Source organism: Triticum urartu, chromosome 3A (assembly GCF_056163025.1).
Source record: "Triticum urartu cultivar PI428250 chromosome 3A, HENAU_Tu73, whole genome shotgun sequence".
NCBI classification, from domain to species: Eukaryota; Viridiplantae; Streptophyta; class Magnoliopsida; order Poales; family Poaceae; genus Triticum; species Triticum urartu.
The window spans coordinates 361,973,549-362,001,190 of record NC_141875.1 but is presented as its reverse complement, the minus strand read 5'-3'; the positions used below and the strand labels follow the sequence as shown (position 1 = coordinate 362,001,190).

Sequence of the window (27,642 nt, the reverse complement as noted above, 5' to 3'; positions counted from 1 at the left end):
CGCGGTTTAAGCGTCACGCGCTACTACTAAGTTTGCACCAGTAGCGAGCTTTCCGTAGCCGCGCTGCTACTACTTAGCAGCAGCGCCTGTTTTTATGCCGCGCTGCTGCTAAGATTCTGTGTATAAGGTTTTCCCTAGTAGTGCTATACAATTCACCATTGTATTGGGTGTGTTGGTGACACAAGAGACTCTTTGTTATTTGGTTGCAGGGTTGCTTGAGAGAGACCATCTTCATCCTACGCCTCCTATGGATTCATAAACCTTAGGTCATCCACTTGAGGGAAATTTGCTACTATCCTACAAACCTCTGCACTTGGAGGCCCAACAACGTCTACAAGAAGAAGGTTGTGTAGTAGACATCACTCCACTACAAGAAATCTCGTCCCGAGATTTAAGTGGGGAAGTAAAGAGTAACTTCAGAAAACTGACCCTTATAGGGTTAATTATCTAGTGAACAATTCAGGGAATGAGGTAGAAGTATCTCTCGAGCTGAAACTTAATAAACATCGAGAGCAAAGTATGAAGGTACAATAGGAAGTTTCATGCGAATGGACAAATTGATACCTGAACAGAGTGTGAGAAAGGGGTTCAGAGCATTGGAAATAGATATCTCTCGAAAAGTGGCCGTGACATGATACGAAGCCAGTTGCAAGAATAATTTGGAATCAAAGATATACAGGAGAGTCAGGTTCCGATCATATGGGACTGTGGGTTATGAGCCCACCATGTGGGTTAAAAGTAGAAAAGGCGCTAGCATTTTGCACAGTCATGATAGAAAGGCATGTCAGAGGGTAGCCTGTCAGTTATGTCGGCAACAACGTCGGTACCAAAGGCGAGGGGTGAAGAGAACCATTTTCCTGCTCGTTGAACGAGGCGGGCCATTAGGCAAAGTTCTCGTCCATCGGTGGTTACCGGAATGTCATCAACAATAGTAACAGGGTCTTACTGACAGCGTGATACAACGAGGTGTTTACATAAGCAGGGAAATATTACTCCTTATATAATATAGATCACAATAAGGTTTAAAGAAACCAATGGAAAGGAAAATGTAATTGTCAGATTAAACAGAACAATGGAAAGGAAAATGTGTTCAAACACATATTTCAGGGATATATCCTTCCCAAGGACAAGTAGGGCATGATATCCATGACAGGATAGAAGTATAAAACCATTCAGGTAAGGGGGAAGAAAATTCATGACATTCCCCATACAACGGTGTTTGGATAATTGATAAAGAAAATTTAGTATCGTGTTTCAAATGTTCTTTTTGGAGAATGGATTACCACAGACATGCTTCAAGATAGCATTGACATGGTTTCAAGCAAAGGTTAGACTTTGGATACACCAAGGATCCATCGGAAACAACTTAGAAAATAAGTCACACAATTTTAGCAGGGAAAAGATGAGGGTGTGGCCGACGGGCTCAGCCATAATCCATCGACATGCCAAAAGGGAGGTATTTCCAAAATTATATGAACCAGTTTGTGTTGGGGAAGGCAAGAATGTTATCGATGATAACATAAATCATTGAGGGAAAGGATCGCATTACTCATCATGAATTCGATTGATATCCTGGAAAATCTCTGAATGTTGATGATGATCACAACACATTTGTCGAGATATTTCATGAAGAGGTAATCGATCGGCGATGACATTCAGTCAAAGGGATGATGAAGCGAAGGTTATTGGAACCATGGGTATGACACAAACTCGAAATTAAGCTTGTTGTCCAAGACGAAATGATATGACGAGGAAGATCGGCGTAGGCTTAGCTCGTCGTCAAAAATTGTGCTCCGGGAAGAAGGACCAGGTAGCACAGTTAAAATTTAGCACGATAATGATATAGCCGATCGATCAGGCTAGGAATGACTTGAAGGATTATTAAACTTGTAAGCAATAAAAATTACTTATACTTATAGAATCGGAGTGTGGAATCAATTCACTTATCGGCGTTCTCGAGTGACTAATAACTCAAAACCCGGGGAATCCTGAAATCGACGAGTAGCAATACCATATGAAGACTCATAGGAAGCAACACAGTTCTTTGTTATTCTCGAGATACCGGAGGGCAATACTTGAAGGAAGATCAAAATAGAGGTTGCGGAGATGCATTGATCTGTAGAAGACACGTGCTTTAACTTGTTCGAGAAATGGAATCAAGTAAAACAATCATGGTCGGAACCACGGTTGCAAAGGACCAAGCATAGATACAAGATGAAGTTATAACAAGGGGAATAATATTATTACAAGAAGCTTCATGATAAGTTCTACATCGGGTCCATGGGCATGAACACAGAGTTCAAGGTCGACTCCCACTTCTTCAATGCATAACCTTTCATTCACTCCTCATTTTGGAAGAAATTGTAGTGCAAAAGATTTATCTGGTGAAGTACCAGAAGAGTAAGATTCACATCTCTTTTGAGTTCACACGGATTAGGGAAGGCATAGGTTCAACCCGTAGGGGTATCTTAGGAACACCTACCACTAACTTCCAGGGCATATAACACCAGCTCAATAGCAGAGCATGGTTGACAATAAGCAGAGGATACAATTTACCGAAGGCAATATGTATCTGTAAGTGCATCTAGTGCACCCCTAGTTGGTTTTGGAGTATTGACGACAAACCTAGTTGAGGGACTAATGTGTTTGTGAGAATTGCAGGATAACGCAGGTAGAAGTCCCTCATTGATTCGGTTTTACTACCAGAGATGACCCCTAAAAATGTATGAAGACATTGAAGTCAAAGGTGGTATATGAAGATATTCACATTGAAGACTATGACAAGAGAAGACACTATATGAAGCCTATGGAGCTCAAAGACTTAGATCTTTCGTAGTTCTTTTTCTTTTGTGTTGAGTCATAGGAACCACTGTACTGTTAAGTGGGGTCCAAGAGAACCAGTCAGAATGACTGAAGTGATGCCTAAACCAAAAACCTATGTCTTCGAGTGAAGACTATGAGAGCGAATCCTGTCCTGAGTCGGACAAGTCAGCTTTGCTTGTAGCCCAAGTAAAGTTGCCGTGTGAGTTTGAAATCTGACCGTTGGAACACGTGTCAGTTCCTTAGTGACCTAGGGTCATTTCGGACAAATCAGGTCGGGTTGCCAAGTGGCTATAAATAGCCCACCCCCTACAACCATAAACGGTTGGCTGCTCAGATTGAGAGTATGGATTTTGTCGTTTGAGAGCAACCCACCTCGAAGCCTTTGAGAGAGAATTCCTTGCGAGGATAAAAGCCCTAACCACCAGAGCCAGAGAGAATTGGGCATCACTTAAGTCTTCTTGTCTGTGTGATCTGAAGACTTATTACACTTGAGGACTGTGCATCCTCCAGCCGGTTAGGCGTCGCGTTCTGAGCTTCCAAGAGACATTGTGGATTGCCAGTGAACAAAGTCTGTGAAGGTTTGGGAGTCTACCTTGAAGACTTACCAGAGTGATTGGGCGAGGTCTATGTGACCTTAGCTCAAGGAGAATACGGTGAGGACTGGGTGTCCTGAGCTGCGTGTTCAGGACTGGGTGTCCGGGACTGTGTGTCCTAAGGTTTAAATACCTAGCCGCTCCAACCAGACGTACAGTTGTCACAGCAACTGGAACTGGTTCAACAAATCATTGTCTTCAACGAGTCACTGGTTTCATCTTCACTTCACGTTACTTACTATTACTCCTTGTGAAGTCATTGTATGTTTGCTCTATCATTTGTCTTCACTGAGTGACTGCGTGTTCTGTTTGACTTCACAATATCTTCCTACCTGATCCTTACTACCTAGCTGCTATTAGTCTTTGTGCTTTCACTTCATTGAATACTTGACTATGGTTTGCCTAGTGTAGTCTACCTTCCGCTGCATGGTAATAGGTTCAATTTTATCGTTTGTCTTCAAAACTCCCATGTTCTGAAGACTTTCATAAAAATCGCCTATTCACCCCCCTCTAGTCGATATAACGCACTTTCAATTGGTATCAGAGCAAGGTGCTCCCTTGTTCTGTGTGATTCGGTTTAACCACCTGGAGTTTTAGCTACGTCGACTGCAGGGATAATTAAAGTCTCCGCTGCGTGCCCCGTCTTCGATGGAACTGAATATCCCTACTGGAAGAATAAGATGCGCATGCATCTTGAAGCCATTGACGTCGACCTATGGTGTGTCGTCGAGAACAGCGTTCCCAAGGCTGGAGAAGGTGTCACTGCTGCTGATGTCAAGAAATTCGTTCAACTGGACTCTACTGCCAAGAATATCATCTATGGTCATCTGACCAAAGGACAGTATGGCCGTGTGAGTGCTTTGAAGACATCCAAGCTGGTCTGGGACTGGCTCTCCAAGGTCAATGAAGGCATCTCAACCCAGATAGATCAGAGAATCAGTGTCCTTCGCAACCTCTTCAATCGCTTCAAGCGAAATGACAATGAGAATGTCTAGCACACATTTGACCGACTCACTGACATCACAAATGAGCTTCAAGCCCTCGGCGCCACTGAGATTACCAAACACGAAGTCATCAAGACGCTGCTGAGATCACTTGATAGTTCGTTTGACATCCTGGCCCTGATGATTCAAGAACGTCCTGACTTCAAGACACTCGATCCGTCTGACATACTTGAGAGGCTCAACACACGTGAGTTTCAGCTTTTGGAGAAAAGAGATATCTACGGTCCAAACTATGGGCGAACTCGTGCCTTGAAGGCAAAAGCTGTCTCCTCATCTGAAGAAGAATCTGACAGCAGTTCTGATGATCCTGAAGACATTGGAAGGGAACTTGCTATGCTTGTCAAGAAGTTCCAAAAATTCACCAAGAAGAAAGGCTTCAGAAAGTCTTCCCGATCAAGTTCAAGGAATGATGAAGCTCCTGCTCATGACTACAAGAGGAAAACATGTCACAAGTGCAAGAAACTTGGCCACTTCATCTCTGAGTGTCCACAGTGGGACAATGAGAACAAAAAGAAGAAGAAGAGCAAGGAATATGACTCTGACGACAAGAAAAAGAAGAAATACTCAAATTCTTCTTCCAAGTCTTCCTCAAAGTCTTCATCATACAAGAATAGCTCATTTGGCAAGGCACGTGCGTTTGTTGGCAAGGAAATGGATTCAGAGGAGGAGTCTGCTTCTGAGGAGGCGGAGGTGGAGTCTGAGGAGGAATCCGACTCAGGCGTCGAAAGTCTGGCTACAGCATACGTTGCCAAGTCCATCTTCAACACTGAAGACAATGACTTCATCACCGACACCGATGCAAATGACAAGGACTACTCCGCTTCTACCTACTGCTTCATGGCACGCGGTGCCAAGGTAAACACACGCACTACTCACTATCAAACATCTAGTGACGATTACTCTGATTGTGGTTCAAAACCTAGCTACAAAACACTTGCTAAAATTGCAACTGAACAACAGAAAGCTATGGAACATATTCAAAAACTGTTAGACAGAAGCGATGATCTGTTAGGTGCTGAAATGACTCGATCTGAATCCTTAATTGAAGACATAAAAAGTCTTCACGTTAAGTATTAGGAACTTGAAAGTCGTCATGAAACTCTCTCAACAACTCATGAAAAGCTTTCCTATGATTATCTTCAAAGGAAGCAGGATCTTGAGAAATTGAGAGCGGTTCATGAAGATCTTCAAACGGAAAACGAGTCACTTCGCGCCAAACAGATCAGTCCCGCTCAGGAAGGATTTGAACCACCATGTCGTAAATGCATTGAGCGTGATAATGCTACTTCTGTTGCTGAATGTTCTACTGCTACTGCTGTTGCAATATCTTCAACTGTTGATGTGGTAGCTAACCCCTCTGCTGAGGATACCACCGCTATTGCTGATGAGAATGCTAGGTTGAAGACATTGCTTGAAACAGGGATGTACAAAAGTCTTCAAGGGCATCAGACACTATGTGATGTCCTCAAAAAGCAGATTCTGAACCGAAACCCTAGGAAAGAGGGTGTTGGGTTCGTAAGGAAAATGAATGCAGATGGATCTTACCGGAAACCTGAGCAGTACCCCAAAACCATGTGGGTTGCTGCAAAGGAACCTTCAGCAGATCCATCCAATCTAACTGGCTTCACTTGTGCTAACCCCATTATCATTGATGAATCCTTTGATGCAAACTATATACTGTTTAAGAATCAGAATGGTGAAGTGTTTTCCAAGTACATTGGTACTAACTGCAGGAATGGACCGCCTATGAAGAAGATCTGGGTTCCAAAAAGGTGTCTGGAAAATCTTCCTGTGAATGTCTTCATGACACCTCACTTGAAGAAGACAAACCTCGAACCAAAGGCTTCATACGGTCCAAAGGCTTCATACAAACAGAGGACTCACCTGAGTCGCACTAACGCAAATGTTTTGCAGGGAAACCATACTCAGGCATATGAATATGAGAGCGGTTCATCAAACCGCCATGTTCATAAGACCAAGAACTATTCTGCTTATTCTTATGAGTACTATTGTCCGCCTGCAAGACTGTTTGCTAAGGCTTCAAAGCCAAAATTCTCAGATGCTGCACTTAGACTTATTGCTTCTAAGCCACCCTTGAAGATGTGGGTGGTTAAGAAGGCTTAACTCTCTTTTGCAGGGAAAGGTCTCCAGCAGAAAACCAAAATTGTTTGACGCTATTGCTGGGGACCTTAAACATCTTGTAGGGCGCAAGATCAAATGCCCAAATGGTCTTACTATGTACTTCGTACCTGGATCGCTTGCTACTCTCCCTATTAGTCCTAACCTAGATCTAAGCTTTCATAACCCACTGGTTCGCCAAATGTTTTTGCTTCACAATGCTCTTGGTGAAGCCTATCCCCCTAACTGCACTGTAGGGTACGACACCAGCGTCTTCAGAATGGATTATTGACAGTGGGTGTACAAATCACATGACTGGCAAAAGAAGTCTTCTTATGGACTCAACCTTACGTCCATCCGACAAGAGCCACATCACATTTGCTGACACTGGTAAAAGTAAGGTATTGGGTCTAGGTAGAGTTGCAATCTCAAGGGATCAACACATGGATAAAGTCATGCTTGTTGAATCCCTTGGCTTCAACTTAATGTCTGTCTCAATGCTTTGCGATTTGAACATGATCGTAATGTTTGGAAAATATCATTGCCTTGTACTAATGGAATCTGACAAGTCTCTAGTGTTTGAAGGGTATCGAAAAGATGATTTGTACGTGGTAGATTTCTCAGCAGGGCCACAGCTTGCAGTATGTCTTCTAGCAAAGGCTTCAGAATGCTGGCTCTAGCATCGGAGGCTTGGACATGCTGGCATGAGGAACCTCCACACCCTTGCGAAGAAGAAGCATGTCATAGGCATCGAGGGCATCAAGTTCAAGAAAGACCACTTATGCGGTGCCTGTGAAGCAGGGAAGATGACGAGGGCCAAACATCCCTCGAAGACAATCATGACCACTACTCGACCCTTCGAACTGCTTCACATGGATCTTTTCGGTCCCACTCATTACTCAACTCTAACTACTACTGCTTGCCTCTATGGCTTCGTTATTGTTGATGATTATTCTAGATATACTTGGGTGCACATAATCCTTTACAAGATTGAAGTGCAGGATATCTTCAGACGCTTCGCCAATCGAGCTATGAACAATTTTGGCGCCAAGATAAAGCACATCAGAAGTGACAATGGCACTGAATTCAAGAACACTGGCCTTGATACATATCTTGATACCTTGGGTATCACACATGAATTCTCAGCCCCATACACGCCACAGCAGAATGGCGTCGTCGAACGCAAGAACAGAACACTAATTGAGATGGGCAGAACGATGCTAGATGAATACAAGACCCTAAGAAAATTCTGGCCCGAAGCCATTGATACTGCATGCCATACAATCAATCGTGTTTATCTTCACAAGCTACTGAACAAGACATCTTATGAGCTCCTTACTGGCAAGAAGCCAAATGTCAGTTACTTCAGAGTATTTGGCGCAAGGTGCTGGATCAACGACCCACATCACACCTCAAAATTTGCACCAAAAGCACATGAGGGTTTTATGCTTGGATATGGAAAGGATTCGCACTCCTATAGAGTCTTCAATCTCTTTCATTACAAAGTGGTTGAAACAGTGGATGTGCGGTTCGATGAGACCAACGGTTCACAAAGAGAGCAGCTGCCAAATGTGCTAGATGAAGTTCCATTCAGTGAATCAATCAAGCTAATGGGAACTGGAGAAATTATACCTTCTGAAGCTCATCCTGAAGAAGAAATTATCATTTCAGCACCTGATCAACATGAAGACAATGCTCAGCCTAAAGATATTCCTTCCAACAACGACAATGAACAGCAAGAGCAAAGTCTTCGCCCTGTACATCCTCGCGTTGCCAATGAAGTGCAGATTGAAAGAATAATTGATAGCATCAATGCACCTGGTCCACTCACTCATTCAAGGGCAACTCAGGTAGCAAATTTCTGTGGGCACTTCGCATTCGTCTAAATAGCAGAACCCAAGAAAGTTGAAGAAGCCTTCATGGAACCTGAATGGATTCAAGCTATGCAAGAAGAGCTTCAACAGTTTGAGCTGAATAATGTATGGGAACTGGTTAAGCGTCCTGATCCACGGAAGCACAATATAATAGGCACCAAATGGATATACCGCAACAAGCAAGATGAGCATGGTCAAGTTGTCAGAAACAAAGCTCGTCTCGTTGCTCAAGGATATACTCAAGTGGAAGGCATTGACTTCGATGAAACATTTGCTCCTGTGGCTAGACTTGAAGCCATACGCATACTGCTGGCCTATGCAAATCATCATAACATACTTCTATATCAAATGGATGTGAAGAGTGCCTTTCTCAATGGCAAGATTGAAGAAGAAGTGTATGTTGCACAACCACCTGGCTTTGAAAATCCAAAACATCCTGACATGGTATACAAGCTCAACAAGGCACTGTATGGCCTCAAACAAGCCCCTCGGGCCTGGTATGACACACTCAAATACTTCCTAAAGAGCAAAGGCTTCATACCTGGTTCCCTAGATCCCACTCCTTTCACGAAGACATATGATGGTGAACTGTTTGTGTGCCAAATATATGTGGATGACATTATCTTCGGCTGCACCAATCAGAAGTACAGTGAAGAGTTTGGATATATGATGCAAGAGCAATATCAGATGTCCATGATGGGGGAGCTTAAGTTCTTCCTTGGTCTTCAAATACGACAACAACGCAATGGCATCTTCATATCTCAAGAGAAGTATCTCAAAGATTGCCTGAAGAAGTTCGGTATGCAAAACTGCAAAGGCTTCACAACAACAATGCCAGCCAAACATCATCTGGGTCCTGACGACAATGGTAAAGAGTTCGATCAAAAGGTATACCGCTCCATGATTGGTTCTTTACTTTATCTATGTGCATCTAGGCCAGATATTATGCTTAGTGTTTGCATGTGTGCTCGATTTCAAGCGGCACCAAAGGAGTCGCATCACTTAGCTGTGAAGCGAATTCTTCGATATTTGGCTCACACCCCAACTCTAGGATTATGGTATCCAAAGGGCTCAGAGTTTGATCTGGTTGGATTCTCGGATGCTGATTATGCTGGTGACAAAGTTGATCGCAAGTCTACATCAGGCACATGTCACTTTCTGGGACGATCACTTGTATGTTGGTCTTCAAAGAAGCAGAACTGTGTATCTCTCTCCACTGCTGAATCTGAATACATTGCTGCTGGATCTTGCTGCGCTCAACTTCTGTGGATGAAGCAAACACTCAAGGACTATGGCATTCATCTGAAGCAAGTGCCACTTTACTGCGACAACGAAAGCGCCATCAAGATTGCTAACAACCCAGTTCAGCACTCGAAGACAAAGCACATTGAAATTCGTCATCACTTTCTCAAAGATCATGTTGTGAAGGAAGACATTGATATCATACACGTCAACACTGAAGAGCAATTGGCAGATATCTTCACCAAGCCCTTGGATGAGAAGAGGTTTTGCAAGTTACGGTGTGAGTTAAATATCCTGGAATCCTCAAATGTCCTGTGATCAGGCACACATCCTAACCCGTATGCATATTGATGACTTAGATGTGCAACACACGAAGTGAAGTATATCTTCAATCAATGAAGACATATATTCTAAGTGTGAATACATTAATGTGGAATTTGACTTTGGAGCGCCACGATAATTGTGCGCCGTGTCTGGGTCTAATACTTCCTATACGGTGGGTAACGCCACCACCAAACGTTCTATTTTGAAGTGTTTCACTCATGGCGTTACCTTGCAATGTCTTCACATTTGGTTTGGCTTCGATCTCAACATATTTTCATGATTATCTTCACTATGTTGATTATAGATATATATATATATATATGCTAGTGTTCTGTCCTCTACAGCATTCACTTATAGCTATGTCTTTGTGTTGAATCTTTTGAACTAAGTGAATGTGATCGGACCCTAACCTCTCTATGCTTTCTATCTCAAACTCTATCTCTCCAAGTCATATGCATTCTATTGAAACTGTCGAATGTCTTCTCTGCGTCCTTGTCAGCAGAAGATACAGAAACAACCATTAAGTCCGTTTTCAATGCTCATTCCTCCACATGAATTCCGGAGAAGTAGGAACGACCACCCGACAATCCAGGCGTGCGTGGGACGTGGAACAAACCCCAAAATTCCGCATAATGGCCACATGTTCCTCAAATGCGAATCGCCAGGGGCACCTGTGTAATAACACAGTGCCGCCCCTGTGCCTATAAATACACACTCACAGCGGTCATTATCTCTTCTTCCACCCTCGCACGAACCCTAGCGCCACCGCTAGCTCTCGACGACGCCGGCGACGAAGCGCTTCACTGCCGCAACCTCTCCGACGCCATCTTCACGCCGACCGCGGACATCGTCCTCTCCGCCATCGCCGTAGGTGTCCTCCGTCGCCAAGTTAGGGCACGGAAGATCGAACTGCTCGGCCTCATCTCCCATTTCGTCTAGCAGTTCTCAGTGTGGTAAATAAAACTCCCTTTTTTACAGCACCGTTGATCCTATTGATCTGTCACTTTCTACCACAAGCAGTTTCTGTTCACACAAACTAGATCTCTCTCATACTGCATCTCATAAACATGCCTAGTATATTCACTTGTGCTTCACAAAGTAGTTAGATTCCTCACTTGTACTGATCTGTGGATTCGTACAAATCTGGAACCAACTTCTTATCTATGAGTGAATGTCTTCGCACGATGAGGTCAATGTCTTCTAAACTGATTTATCTTCAAAATCTTCTGAGAATGCATATGACCTCTTCCCCTTCCCTCGCACCTTAATGCTGTCACAGGTACATGTCCGTGGGAGAATCCTTTGGTTCTCATAGTCTGCATTCATTTGCAGAATTCTTACAGCATCACATAAATTCTCTTGAAGCCAGTTCCTGTTGGTCCAGCAAACAAAAACATTTGAAGCCTTTGAATGTCTTGAAGCCTTTCAAGTTAAAGTTTATGGCTTCAGAGAAAAGCAGCAAGGAAGGGTGGTAGAAAGCATCATGGTGAGACCTCCAGAGATTTGCCAGATGAACTCTCAGAAATGTACAAGACAGATCCTGAAGAGGATTACAGTCAGCGCAAGACCCGAATCCAATGGATTCGAAGATATTGGGCAGAACAATGGTTCAAATACAGATTTGTGACCCAGGAGTATGCTGAGAAAAACGCCATCAAGAGATCGTGGGGAGACATCCTATTCAAGAATCTTCTACCCAGGTCCAGAGATGAAGCCATTGCTCAAGGCTTCTATCCATGCATGGTCCGTGGACCACAGCCTGCTGATGCACACTCGTCGTCACTGCTATGGTGTCGTGACGACAATCTGTTCAAGCACAACTTCCTGTTTTCTCAGAACTCAGCGAAGCAGAACAAGAAGACTTTTGGGTTAGACTTCAACCCTGGTCCCTCATCTCCAAGGGCAGATGGCACACGACATGCAGAACCCAATGTCATCGGTCCTTTCGCCAACCTTGAAGGCCTCATCACCTACATCTTGGTTCAAGGGACTGCAGTGAATGAGCCTGCAGCTGACACTGAGTCTGATGACGCGCCTGCAGTGCCGAAGCCAAAGCAGTTGAAGAAGCCAAAAGCTTCAAAGCCGGCCCCTTCACCAAAAATCTCAAGGGCGAAGCCATTGGCAACTGCACCTCCTGAAGACAGTGTGCAGTCTGAAGACTTATCATGTGTCTCAAGGCCCCAGAAGGCCAAGATGCCTCTGTCTCACACTGGCAAAGAGCTAACAGCTGCTGCCATTCTGCGCAACGACGACATTGATCTGTCAAGTGATGAAGATCTTGCAGATGATGCTCTTGAGCAACTCATCAAGAGCAAAGAAGAAGCAGAAATCTTCAATGATCTGCCTCTCTTTGATGTCACCATCATCCACAACTTCATTGACGAGTGGTTTGACACGCCAAACATCAGCTTTGAAGATCTGCAGCTACCCATTGGCCTCAGTGTCGCCTTCCGAGGCGCCATTGCTTCAGAACTTGCTATTGCCCAGCGCATTGTTGAGCTGAAGCAAAAGATTGACTATGAAAAGGCTCAGTTCAAGAAGCATATGGCCAAGCTCAGCGTGCAAGAAGTGAAGAACTTCAAGACAATGATGCACGAGCTCAAGGAAGCCTTTGTGAAGAAGCGTGCAGAAGCTCAGGGTTCGCGTGAGCGCATGAAGACTCTGGCTGACAGATGTGTGCAAGCCTATAATGAGGCTGAGAAGCGCAAGGCACTTGGGCGTCCTGGCATCGACCCCAGGATGGCTGCAAAGAAGAAGAAGAAGCCTGCTACGGCTGAATCTGATGCACCAAGGCAAGAAGCAATTCCGATTGTCTTCCCAACAAGAATGACTGGCTCGAAGCCAAAGAGTCGGTCAACAGCTTCAGAGCTCAAGAAGACAAGAACTGCTGAGGCTGAAGCCAGGAAGAGGAAACACTCTGAAGACTCTCCTACTGGCCCACCAAGAAAAAGCGAAAGACCAAGAAAGCTCGGGCTGCTCCCACAGAGCCCTTGATAGTTGAACCCATTTCTATGGTTCATCCTGACGCAGAACGTCAACTGACAGTTCATGAGCCTGCTTCCACAGAGGCTCCTGAAGCTGAAGACATTCCAGCAGCTGATCCCATCGCTGCTGAAGACATTGGTCATCATGACAATGTAGAAGATGATGCAGTCCTTCCTCAGTTAGAAAACAGCGAACTCATCAGCATTGGTCGTCCACTGACGACAATTACACAGGATGCTTCATGGGCGGATCGCCCACAAGAGGAAGAAGACTATGAGGCCCAGCCCACTCCAACTCCACAGGCGTCGTCTGCGTTTTGCAGGCTTCGCAAAGGTCCAAGGCCTCAAGTCTCTGCTGAAGACATTCCGGCTGCATCAGCCGTAGAAGAAGAAGTACCACAAGATCCCACTCCCCTGCTCCACCAAGAAACAGTTCTCCAGGAGAACGTGCCTGTGACCGGCCCTCTAACTAGTCAAGTGGAGGATGAAAATCTTGAGGCTGCCACAACCAACAATGAAGCTAATGTGGAGCCCTCCCCAGCAAAAGCTTCAGAAGACAGCGAAGCCACTGATCCCGCCACTTCTGTTCCTGAGTCTGCTGTCGGTCCCCAATTCAACTATCATGTTGAGCACAGGCCTCAGGTCCAGAAGCCAATCCCAAGACTGCCAAGGTTTCCAGGTCCTGCATCAGCACCTGGCTCCTTCAACATCAATGGCTTCAGGGCAGACAACACGTTCTTCAATAGCTCCAGGAACCCCTACTCAAGGGAAAGGATATCATCTGATCGGTTCTGGAGCTATCCTCAGCGAAGCTATTACTCTTGCATTCTTTACAACCAAAGTCGCATCTTCCCACACAAGCGCCTTGACATTGAAGCTATAGCTGGTCTGCCCTGTCTAGAAGAAGCGTTGGATTGCTTCAAGCAAGTGGGTCTGCTACAGTTTGTTACTGATGAAGAGCATTGGAATGAAGAGCTGCTGCTACAATTCTATGCCACACTTCACATCAAAGGGTACAGCAGAGATCCGAAGACTTGGGTCCTGGAGTGGATGACTGGCAACGTTCATCACGAAGCCAATGCATTTGACATCATTGAGCTCACTGGCTTGCCCACTCCTGGCGATCTCTTCGAGCAAGGCTGTCAGTTGCATGCTGAAGCTATTGAGAGCATCTTTCAGCGGCCAGAACCTGATATGAGTCAAATGCTCAGCATGATGAAGCCATTGCCCCAAGATGCTGCGTATCCCAAAGAGTTCTTCATTGAAGACCTTGAGTACCTGCCCAGAACCATCTATCGCATCATCAGGCGAACTCTCCGGCCTATCAAAGGGCACTCTCCAAATGCCAAGCTTCAGGGTGCAATGAAGACTTTGGTCTTCTATATACTTCATGGCAAATGCTTCAATGCACAGGACTTCTTCATACGCCAACTTGCTGCATCAGGCATTGATTTGTTTGGTTTGAAGTTCTACGCCACTTGGGTCATGAGGCTGATCAAGCTACACTCCGCCATCTCTTATCAGCCCTCAGCCCGCAACCATCAGATCTTCTTGCCTGACGTGGACATGTCTACTGGAGCCATATATTCTGAGCCTGCCAAGCAACCTCTAAGTCTTCAGAATGCAGAACATCAGAGTTTTACACAGAACGTTGAAGGCGTTGAAGCAGTTTCTCGGGTGTATCCTTTGGCTGGCACTACACGTGCACCACACCCTGCTTCCACTGAAGCCACTGACAGTGCCACTGCTCCAAGACCAAAGAAGCGCACTCGTGTTCTCAACGACCGAGAGCTTCTTGTGGCTCTACATCAGAAACAGGATAGGCATCATGACTGGCTGAAGCGTCAGATGAAAAGCCTCTGGGTGGATGTTAATCACACTCGAAATCTTGCCACCAAGAATGCTTTCGTTGCCCATGAAACCTGTCGCCGCACATGGAAAGGGCTCACGATGATGTGTTCTGAAGCTGATCTTCAAGAGGATGGCTTCACTGAGAGATTCAAGTTTGAATCCACACCTCCTCGAAGGGTTGTGCTGCTAGGAACTCCATCCCTTGAAGACTCTGAGTTCTCTTCCTCTGCTGCCACAGTGACTGCCAGAATTATTGAGGAAGAAGACGATGCTACTTCACCGCCACCTCCTTCAGCACCTCCAAGCTCTTCTGCACCGCCAAACAACACCAACAACCCTGCTACTTCACCTACTCCTCATGGGAACGAGTAGAGGCTCTATGTCTTCAAACCTTTTTGGTCATTACTGACAAAAGGGGGAGAAGCATATGAGATTGATAGTCTTCAAGCGGGTCCATATGGGCGGGTGCTTTATATTTTGCTTCGTGCTTACAACTCTCGTTTTTGCTACATTTGGTTCTTATGAGTTGTAACACTTAAACTAGATGGTCGTCTGCTACTTATTTGCCACCTTGTTTTGCGAAGATAAATTCCGCATGTGCGACGATAAATTCCGCACTTAGCTCATTCTGCAGACGTCCATTTTCCATTATGCATGTCATTATCTTCATATACTTTCACATGCATAGTGGATTGTCATCATAATTTGAAGTGGATCTCCACAAGTACAACCTGCCATGTGCATTTGCATTCCAAAAGCAAATTAACTTATATGCACATCTTCAGGGGGAGCCCTTGCAACTTATGAAGACAATTCCTTATCCTTTACAATTTCACAGATTATATTCCCCGTTGAAAACTTCAACTAGTTTGTCATCAATCACCAAAAAGGGGGAGATTGTAAGTGCATCTAGTGCCACCCCTAGTTGGTTTTGGAGTATTGATGACAAACCTAGTTGAGGGACTAATGTGTTTGTGAGAATTGCAGGATAACGCAGGTAGAAGTCCCTCATTGATTCGGTTTTACTACCAGAGATGACCCCTAAAAATGTATGAAGACATTGAAGTCAAAGGTGGTATATGAAGATATTCACATTGAAGACTATGACAAGAGAAGACACTATATGAAGCCTATGGAGCTCGAAGACTTAGATCTTTCGTAGTTCTTTTTCTTTTGTGTTGAGTCATAGGAACCACCATACTGTTAAGTGGGGTCCAAGAGAACCAGTAAGAATGACTGAAGTGATGCCTAAACCAAAAACCTATGTCTTCGAGTGAAGACTATGAGAGCGAATCTTGTCCTGAGTCGGACAAGTCAGCTTTGCTTGTAGCCCAAGTAAAGTTGCCGTGTGAGTTTGAAATCTGACCGTTGGAACACGTGTCAGTTCCTTAGTGACCCAGGGTCATTTCGTACAAATCAGGTCGGGTTGCCAAGTGGCTATAAATAGCCCACCCCCTACAACCATAAACGGTTGGCTGCTCAGATTGAGAGTATAGATTTTGTCATTTGAGAGCAACCCACCTCGAAGCCTTTGAGAGAGAATTCCTTGCGAGGATAGAAGCCCTAACCACCAGAGCCAGAGAGAATTGGGCATCACTTAAGTCTTCTTGTCTGTGTGATCTGAAGACTTATTACACTTGAGGACTGTGCATCCTCCAGCTGATTAGGCATCGCGTTCTGAGCTTCCAAGAGACATTGTGGATTGCCAGTGAACGAAGTCTGTGAAGGTTTGGGAGTCTACCTTGAAGACTTACCAGAGTGATTGGGCGAGGTCTATGTGACCTTAGCTCAAGGATAATACGGTGAGGACTGGGTGTCCTGAGCTGCGTGTTCAGGACTGGGTGTCCGGGACTATGTGTCCTAAGATTTAAATACCTAGCCGCTCCAACCAGATGTACAGTTGTCACAGCAACTGGAATTGGTTCAACAAATCATTGTCTTCAACGAGTCACTGGTTTCATCTTCACTTCACGTTACTTACTGTTACTCCTTGTGAAGTCATTGTATGTTTGCTCTATCATTTGTCTTCACTGAGTGACTGCGTGTTCTGTTTGACTTCACAATATCTTCCTACCTGATCCTTCCTACCTAGCTGCTATTAGTCTTTGTGCTTTCACTTCATTGAATACTTGACTATGGTTTGCCTAGTGTAGTCTACCTTCCGCTGCATGGTAATAGGTTCAATTTTATCGTTTTTCTTCAAAACTCCCATGTTCTGAAGACTTTCATAAAAATCGCCTATTCACCCCCCCCTCTAGTCGATATAACGCACTTTCAGTATCAGGGGAAGAGTGCACGAGATTTTGAATATGAAGGACATTGCCGGATAATAATCCAACAAAGGATTCAGTGGTCCTTAATGGATCTGATGTGAGTATCAGTACTCAATCAGAAGAAGGAAAGAGTGCAAAGGCATTGGATTATAGAAACATCTGAATAATTCGATGCTTGAGTACAAAGGAGTTATGATTTCAAGTCGAAGGATCAGAAGCAGAGGCTCTGATCAAAAGATGAGTAAGTTGAATAGACTTAGAGGTGCACCCGATCAAATCTTAATTGGGCAAGAACCAGCTCATAACCAGAGCGATGTCGGAGCCAGAAAGAAAGTTTCCAAGAATTAATTGATGATTGTGAGTATTCGCTCACACGTTGAATCCATAGGAACAGAATGACAACCACAAAGAATTTAAAAGAATATTGCTAAACATATGGAATTAACCCTAATGCAAACAGGCAAGGAGAATCAAGAGCAATAGGTTGCAGAGTATTTTTGGAAGATCGATAGTATTTCCAAGTATTTTGGAAAGCATATGAACAACTAGGGATGAACGGGTTCAGTGAATTATCCATAGTGAAAAAATAAGCCGCAAAGCAGAAGGCACAAAGGATTCTTGAAACAACGGAGAATACATCTTGTAATAATAGGAGCAACTGGATATGAAGGTACAAGCGGCAAGGATATTATTCACGGGGATTGACTATGGTCAGGATCTGCAAGGCAGTGGGCACAGGGCCTCGACAAACATCGAGGAGTATCTGCAGAATCTTCTGGCGAAGCAAGCGATCATCGGTAATGTCGGGGCTCCTCGAGAGGAAGTGGTTACGAGCTCCTAGAATCAGAGTTAGTAAAAAGTTTAACCCGAATAGACGAGAGATCAGAGTCCGAGAGTATAGACGAGGAATAAAAGATCCTAATACCACCCAATGGTGACGTGGGCCCGTAAGCCACACATCCAAGTTAGTAAAACGGTTTTTGGTTTCTAGACTCAACTTCGGCCAAGGAGTTGGAAAGGGGGAATCCTATAGGCAGTCGACTCTGATACCAACTTGTGACGCCCTCCATTCAATCGTACACTAATCATACACGTAAATGTGTACGATCAAGATCAAGGACTCACAGAAAGATATCACAACACAACTCTAGACACAAATTCAAATAATACAAGCTTTATATTACAAGCCAGGGGCCTCGAGGGCTCGAATACATAAGCTCGAATACACAAGAGTCAGCGGAAGCAACAATATCTGAGTACAGACATAAGTTAGACAAGATTGCCTTAAGACGGCTAGCACAAAAGCAACAACGATCAAAAAGGCAAGGCCTCCTGCCTGGGAGCCTCCTAACTACTCCAAGTCGTCTGTGGTCTTCACGTAGTAGTAGGCATTCTCCGGGTAGTAGTAGTCATCAGTGGCGTCGTCTGGCTCCTGGGATCCGTCATCTGGTCGCAACAATCGGGTATGGGGGAAAAGAAGTAGCAAAGTAACCGTGAGTACTCATCCAAAGTACTCGCAAGACTTACATCAGATCTAAACTAAGTATGCATCTGTATCAAAGGAATGGGTTGTATCTGTGGACTAAACTGTAGAATGCCAGAAGGGAAGGGGAAATCCTAGTCTATCGAAAACTAGCATCTTCTGGAAACCACCATCTTGCAGCAACAGGAGGGAGTAGAGTAGCATAAAGTAACGTAGCAGTAATGTTATCAACCTCGGCCAGAGATCCTTTCTCGACTCCCTGCGAGAAAGCAATCCCAGAGTCATACTATCCAAGTGTCAACACATTCCAAATCTCATCACCATCCAGTTCTCATCACAAGTATCCAGTTCTGGTTGTATCGATCGGGATACAACTCCAAGTGTCCGTTACCGTAGGACAGGCTATCGATAGATGTTTTCTTCCCTGCAGGGGTGCACCAACTTACCCACCACGCTCGATTAACTCCGGCCGGACACACATTTTCCTGGGTCATGCCTGGCCTCGGCCAAACAATACGCCGCAACCAGACCTAGGCTTAATAGAGAGGCCAGCACGCCGGTCTAAACCTATGCCCTCAGGGGTCATGGGCCATCTCCCCAGGAACTCCTGCACGTTGCGTACGCGGCCGGTGAGCAGACCTAGCTACCTCCTTCAACAAGGTAGGAGCTTGCGCAGTCCAACCCGGCGCGCGCCGCTCAATCGCTGACGTCTATTAAGCTTCGGCTGATGTATACGATGCAGAACGCCCATACTATGCCCACGTGATGGTTAGTGCTATCAAGCCAGAGGCCCCTCGGATCAAATATCCAAATCGTAGTGGATTAGGAACGCGTGGTAACGAGCAGAGACTCACAATCGATGTGACCCCATCGCCCCGTCTCGAGTACTTGCGGCAAGGGCTAAGAATGCCCGGCCACGCCTCGTAAGTATCTCGCGGGCACCTTCCAGGTTAACCCGACTCCACATCACTCGCTATTAAGCTTGCGCGGGTACCCCTCAGGGTCGACCCGTCTTTAGTAACATGGTTCAGTGTAAAATCATAGTAACCATAGTAACTGTGTGTCTAACACCAAAGGGAAAACCCGAGGAATCACCCCCGGTGAATTCCAATCGATGTTGTCATCAAGGTGAACGTAAGAGGATCCACCCTCGAGGTTCACGTTTGATGGGTTGCACGACAGAGCCGTAACGGAAGTGGTTAAGGAGGAAATCACCCTCGATGACCTCGACCGTATAGCTACACTACGGAGATCTCATCAGGAGTGATGTAAGAGGTTCCACCCTCGGCACTCGATGGTAACTCTGCAGAGTCGTACAACTAGGGGGGTGATGTGCGGTGTCGGGGCCTGGACGTCGATCATGTTGATCGAGTCATCGAACATAAAGCAAGGCAACTAGGACAAGGTGGGGATAACTGATGGATCACTAACCAACCTATACTAGGCAGTTTAGGATCAGTAGGTAAGATATGAAAGCAGGTAACAACAACAAGCTATGCATCAGAGTAGGATCATACAGAAAGCAGTAGAAGTTCTAATGCAAGCATGAGAGGGAAAGAAATGGGCGATATCGGAATGCTCAAGGGGGGTTTGCTTGCCTGGTTGCTCAGACAAGAAGGAGGGGTCGTCGGTGACGTAGTCGATCACAGCGGCATCATCGGTCTCGGGGTCTACCGGAGAGAAGAGGGGGAAGAAACAGTAAATACAGAGCAAACAATGCATCACAAGGCATAACATGACGACGGGCAGAGCTAGGGTTGCCCTAACGTAATACTACACGTTGCAGACGGAGGGGATAAACATCCGACGATGAATTCCCGGCGCTAGGCGGATTCCGGACAGATGAAACGGAGGAGGACGGTTGCAGGTTTGCTATGCTAGGGACGTGTGGCGGACGAACGGGTTGCGTAGCCGGGTTCGTCTCGTCGTTCTGAGCAACTTTCATGTACAAAGTTTTTCCATCCGAGCTACGGTTTATTTTATATTAATTTTAAAATATTTAAATCATTTTTAGGATTTATTTAACTAATTTAATCAACAATATTCAGAATAGTGTTTGCTGACGTCATCATGACGTCAGCAGTCAACGTTGACCATTGACCTGGTCAACCTGACGTGTGGGCCCCGTGGGACCCACCTGTCATTCTCTGTATTAGGTTAATTAAGGTTTAGATTAATTAAACAAGATTAATTAGGTTAATTAATTTAGTTTAATTAATCAAAATTAATTAAGTTAATTAACTCTTTAATTAATTAATTAATTTTATTATTTATTTTACTTATTATTATTTTTATTATTTTTTTAACAAAAACATTTCTGGGCGGGCCCCACGTGTCAGTGGCTCTGGGGGAGCCTAGCGGGCGACGGGCGGGCGCTAACGGGCGAACCCGAGCGTGGCGTCGGGCGGACGGACGCGCACAAGGGGCTTGCGGTGGCCGCCGGCGAGGCCAGCAGCGGCGCAGGGCAGCAAGCACTAGGTGAGGCCGTGGCCAGAGAGAGCAGCAGCAGGGGAGTCGGGCGTGCGGTGGTGCGGGAGGCGAGCGCTGGAGGCAGGTGCGGGCGCAGGTGAGGCCAGCAATGGCGGTGGGGAAGAGCAGTAGCGGCCAGCAGCATCGCAGCGGCAGGTGCGGCGGCCGAAGCAGCGCCGGGCGGAGGGCGCGACCGGCAGCGGCGCTGGGGCGCGCGATCAGCGTAGCAGGTGAGCGGGGCGGCCAGGAGGTGAGCGGGAGCGCGTGCGTGCGGGGAAGGGCGCGGTGACCGCGGAGCCAGCGACCGCTGCGCGGGGATGCGGCGGGCGGCGCGGAGCAGAGCGGCCAGGGCGCGGCCGGAGCGTGAGGAACCGCGAGCAGGGGAGAGAAGGGGGAGGCCACGGCCTCACCGTCCGATGCAGGGGATTGGCAGCGGGCGCGAGGAGGAGGCCGAGGATGAAGGAGCTCGACGTCGGGGCAGCGGTCCGGCGAGGGGGGGTCCGAGCGGCGGCGGGGCAGTCCGGCGAGTGGCGAGGTAGCGCGTCGGGGTCGAGGAGGCGACAGGCATCGGGGCGGCGCGGGATCTGGCTCCTCTGCCCCGATCCAGACGGGGGGAGGAGACGAGGGAAAGGGGGGAACGTGGGAGGAGTGGAGCTTAGGGCATCAGGAGGAGTGGGGGTAGGTGCGGTTGGGCCCTAGGGTTCCACGGGGGAAGGTTATGTAGGCACGGCTGGGCCAGTCGGGGTGGGCTGGCCGGCTGAGGTGGGATGGGCCGTGGCCCATGGGGAGATGGGGTCTTCTTTTCTCTCCTCGCCTTTTCTTTTCTTTTTCTCTAATTACCAGAGAAGGAAAAAAGATTTATCTGGGGACCATAAGGATTTAGGAAAATGTGGAACATGATAATAAAAGTCCAGTACATTTTTAGGCACTTCCACAATTATTTTGGGAGAGTTTTAGATTCATTTGGAATTTTCATAATTGAATTTGCATTTTAAATTGCTGGAATGGCACTGTTATAAATGTTAGTGTCCATTTGAGCATAGGAGTGATGTTATTTTTCTTTACATCAAGTTGTATTGGAATATTTGCTAAATGATGAACATTTTTCCAGCAACTTTTGTGCAACTTCAAATTTCACTTATGATTTGAATTGGAATTCAGATGGGAGTTCAAAAGAGGTATTGAACAAAGGTGATTAAGCATTCTTTAGCCAAATGATTAGGCTTAATCACAGAGGGTTACTGTAGCATGACACTCGGGGTGTTACACTAGCGCCCTACCGCCTCCGCCTTCATCTTCGAGCGGGACTCCGCTCGGAGCATCGCTGCGCCACCGTGGGAGATCGGGACTCCTCGCGAGGTTCGCCACCCCCCTCCTCTATATAAACCCGAGGCCCAGCCCCCTCTCTCTCCTCTCACCGCCGCTCTCGCCCACATCTCGCGCCGCCGCCATAGATCGCCGCCCGCGCCCAATCCAAGCCGCCGCCGCCGCTTTGGTTCGCCGCCGCCGCCAGCTGCCGCTACCGCTGCCTCACGCCGCGTAGCCGCCCCGCGCCGCCTCCTGCCGCTGCTGTCGCCTCACCGGAACCGCCGCGCCGCCTCGCCTCGCTGTCGCCGGAGCTAACCGCCGCCGCCACCGGTTTTCTAGGAAAACCGCCCCGACCGGTAAAACCATTGCCCCGGTCCGATTCGGTTCTTTTGATTAAAACCGGTTTTTCTTAATAACCTAGTTAAGTAGTGAACGTTCGTTGTTTTGTTCTTCGCAGCGAACGTTTTCGTCATATAAGTTTATGTAGCGACCTTCGCTATTTAGTCCTTTTCTTTTATTTTAGTTTTAGTTTTCGGTCAGGGACTCATCTGTGAATTCTTTCTTCACAGTTTAGTCCCTCTGCTTCAAACGATCACTACATTTTACCCGTTTAACCAAATCCAACGAAACCAACGCCCACTTCTTCGTTATGATCTCCTCTATCCAGTAAAACAACTTGAACTTGTTTTTGAAATTTTAAATTTTGAATTAGATCAGATTTAGATTCAAACTTCGTTTGATCATAACTTGAGTTTCGTAGCTCCGTTTGAGTTGATTGTTTTTGCAAATTAAAGCTCTTGACCCACACTTTCTGATAAGGCCAAATTGAAATAATTTTGGTATTGTTAGAAATTGTTTTATGTTGCAACAGTTATTTGGTTTTGATATTTTCCGAATCGTCTTCTTCGTTCTTTCTGATCTGTTGAGTGATTGCTTATGTGTGGTTCTATTGCTTGCATAGATAGATTGACCGGAGTGTGACGAGTAGATCTATCAAGAGTTATGAGTGCGAATCACCTTCATCAACAATGCAGGCAAGTTCACACTTTGATCATATCCCTTTCATACCCAATTTTTATGCATTAGTTTCAACCCTCAAACATTGCATGGTTAGGATGTTATTAACATGTGGGTTGGGAAGTAGTTGATGAGGTAGAACCTATTGCCCTGTTACATTCAAACCCTTGGGAGTTACTTCTATGTGTTGCTTATATTGCTATGCTATGCTCGTAGACGTGGTTTGGGTGAGTGAAATCCATGACAGATGTGAGATTGTTAATTAATGGTTCAACTTAAGGTGGCAACTTAAACACACATCTGGGTGGATTTAGGCACCTGGATTACCCAGTGTTGCCTGTATTTTTGGAAATCCTGGAGTACCCGTGGGATCTTCCTATGGACCGCCACCCAGGCTCAAAGGGATCATAAGATTATTCATGCTAGAAACTTCTGGGCTCTAGCATAGTTGAGTAAGTTACGTGAAGCTCCCGAAGAGGTGGATCGGCAGGTAGTGGGATAGGTTTGGTATGGTCTGCCCGGAGTAAGGGGTTAATGCTTCTGAAAGACTGTGTCTCGTTCATTCGTTTCTCAAACACCATGTAGTGCGAGAAATCCAATGGAGGAGATCGGGTCTTGTGGGGAAAAGTGCGCAAACCTCTGCAGAGTGTACAAACTAATCATGGTTAGCCGTGTCCCCGGTTATGGACATCTTGAGTATCTGGTTCTTGGATTATCATATTGATCTCATCATGTTACTTAAATAATTTTTTGGGTTATTGATGTTAATTTGGGATTGAGTTGGAGGAACCTTCTCAATATTTTCAACCAACTTTGTAGTTAAATAAATTATATTCCTTTGCAGTAGGGAAAAATTGGCTTTTCGCAAAAACATTATAACCATAGAGCCTTTCCACCAGCCAAATATGCATGTAGTGATAGCCTTTATTCATCATTATCCTATGGTGTGAATTTGCCAGTACATTCAATGTACTGACCCTTTGTGGCTGCAATGTCTCATTGTTGCAAGATTCTTACGACGAGTAAGTGATACGTTAGGGTTATGATTTCTACACTCAACTTTGCCGTTGGTGTTGATGGGAATCCAAAACCTTGTTGTTACTTCCGCTATTGGATGGAGGTAATAGTATTTACGTTATTTTATACATGTGATTTACCTCTGTTATAAATCCTCGAGTACTGTGTGTGTCAGCATACCAATCCAGGGATGACATGTAAGCACAGAGACTTGACCTTCTGAGGTCGGGTCGCTACACTTTGCATGTTTAATAACTCTAAAATTGTGTTTAGGGAAGAATAGTACCATATCCAAAGTATGCACATGGGGATTTTCCGGATTTGTTGGTTGTTGTTTCCAGCCTCATTTAAACTTGCCTAAATAGTTAGCTTACTTATGCTTCACCTCTTGCCATGTTTAACAACATTTAATATTGTTGAGTACATAACCGAGAGAGAACTAAATAAGTCATGTGGTGTTTCGTCAATATGCAACTCGTTGCATATTGAGCTCCACTTAACTTGTAGTATTGTTTGTTGCACTTTGCCTTGCCATGCCATGCCTCTTTAAACCGGACATGCATCATACTTGATTGTGCATCATGCCATGTTTATGTGTGTTGGTTTACCATGTTGTTTGCTTCTTTCCGGTGTTGCTTCTTCGTGTTAGTTCCTGTAACATTGCGTTTGTGAGGATCCGTTCGACTATGTTGGTTCGTCTACTTCATGGACTCGTTCTACTTCCTGGCGGGAGTTCAGGCAAGATGACCATACCTTCGATATCAATTCTATCTTTGCTTGCTAGTTGTTCTCTCTATCGCTATGTCTCACTACCTATCACTTGTTTATCATGCCTCCCATATTGCCATGTCAAGCCTCTGACCCACCTTCCTAGCAAACCGTTGTTTGGCTATGTTACCGCTTTTGCTCAGCCCCTCTTATAGCGTTGTTAGTTGCAGCTGAAGTTCAAGTTTGCTCCAAGTTGGAACATGTTTATGTTGGGATATCACAATATCTCTTATCTTAATTAATGCATCTACATACTTGGTAAAGGGTGGAAGGCTCGGCCTTATGCCTGGTGTTTTGTTCCACTCTTGCCGCCTTAGTTTCCATCATACCGGTGTTATGTTCCTTGATTTTGCGTTCCTTACGCGGTTGGGGTTATGGGACCCCCTTGACAATTAGCTTTAAATAAAACTCCTCCAGCAAGGCCCAACCTTGGTTTTACATTTGACAACCTAAGCCTTTTCCCTTGGGTTCTGCAGACCCGAGGGTCATCTTTATTTTAACCCCCCCGGGCCAGTGCTCCTCTGAGTGTTGGTCCAAACTAGAGCCCTTTGCAGCGCCACCTCGGGGAAACTTGAGGGCTGGTTTTAGTTGTACGGATTGCTCACCCGGTGTGCCTTGAGAATGAGATATGTCCAGCTCCTATCGGGATTTGTCCGCACAGTCGGGTGGTCTTGCTAATCTTGTTTTACCATTGTCGAAATGTCTTGTAACCGGGATTCCAAGACTGATCGGGTCTTTCCGGGAGAAGGAATATCCTTCGTTGATCGTGAGAGCTTGTGATGGGCTAAGTTGGGACACTCCTGCGGGGTATAAACTTTCGAGAGCCATGCTCGCGGTTATGTGGTAGATGGGAATTTGTTAATATCCGGTTGTAGAGAACTTGATGATACGTCCATTTTGCATCATGCTTTTATATCGATATTTATTGCATTATGGGCTGTTATTTCACATTATGTCACAATACTTATGGCTATTCTCTCTTATTTTACAAGGTTTACATAAGGAGGGAGAATGCCGGCAGCTGGAGTTCTGGGCTGGAAAAGGAGCAAATATTAGAGACCTATTTTGCACAACTCCAAAAGTCCTGAAACTCCACGGAATGCCTTATAATAAATAATGAAAAATCCTCGCCAAAGATGAAGACCAGGGGGCCCACACCCTTCTCACAAGGGTAGGGGCGCCCCCCCCTAGGGCGCACCCTCCTACCTCGTGGGCCCCTTGGTGGCTCTCCGATGACCATCTTCTCCTATATGAAGTCTTTCGTCAAGAAAAAAAGAAGAATCGGATGAAACTCCGCCGCCATGAGGCGGAACCTTGGCGGATCCAATCTAGAGCTCCGGCAGAGCTGTTCTGCCGGGGGAACTTCCCTCCCGGAGGGGGAAATCATCGCCATCGTCATCACCAATGCTCCTCTCATCGGGAGAGGGCAATCTCCATCAACATCTTCATCAGCACCATCTCATCTCAAAACCCTAGTTCATCTCTTGTATCCAATTCTTGTCTCCAAGTCCGGGATTGGTGCTAGTAGGTTGCTAGTAGTGTTAATTACTCCTTGTAATTGATGCTAGTTGGTTTAATTGGTGGAAGATCATATGTTCAGATCCTTTATGCATATTAATACCCCTCTAATTATGAACATGTTTATGCTTTGTGAGTAGTTACTTTTGTTCCTGAGGACATGGGAGAAGTCTTGCTATTAGTAGTCATGTGAATTTGGTATTCGTTCGATATTTTGATGAGATGTATGTTGTCTAGCCTCTAGTGGTGTTATGTGAATGTCGACTACATAATACTTCACCATTATTTGGGCCTAGAGGAAGGCATTGGGAAGTAATAAGTAGATGTTGGGTTGCTAGAGTGACAGAAGCTTAAACCCTAGTTTATGCATTGCTTCATAAGGGGCTGATTTGGATCCATATGTTTCATGCTATGGTTAGGTTTACCTTAGTACTTTTGTTGTAGTTGTGGATGCTTGCAATAGAGGTTAATCATAAGTGGGATGCTTGTTCAAGTAAGAACAGAACCCAAGCACCGGTCCACCCACATGTCAAATTATCAAAGTACCGAACGCTAATCATATGAACGTGATGAAAACTAGCTTGACGATATTCCCATGTGTCCTCGGGAGCGCTTTTCCTTATATAAGAGTTTGTCCAGGCTTGTCCTTTGCTACAAAAAGGATTGGGCCACCTTGCTGCACTTTATTTACTTTTGTTACTTGTTGCTCGTTACAAATTATCTCATCACAAAACTATCTGTTACCACTTATTTCAGTACTTGCAGAGAATACCTTGCTGAAAACCGTTTATCATTTCCTTCTGCTCCTCGTTGGGTTCGACACTCCATTAGACGTTGTGTACCTAAGCATGAACAGGAACAGATCCTACGCAAGTGCCACTCCGAAACTTATGGAGGACACCATGCGGGAGATAGAACTGCACATAAGGTATTGCAATCCGGTTTTTATTGGCCTACTCTCTTCAAGGATGCCCGT

At 45.6% G+C, this 27,642-nt stretch overlaps 1 pseudogene; it reads left to right on the top strand.

The window, feature by feature from the left end:
* LOC147979707 (uncharacterized) overlaps positions 1-21,139 on the top strand; it is a 54,053-nt pseudogene extending 32,914 nt beyond the window's left edge.
* Positions 21,140-27,642: the final 6,503 nt, after the last annotated feature.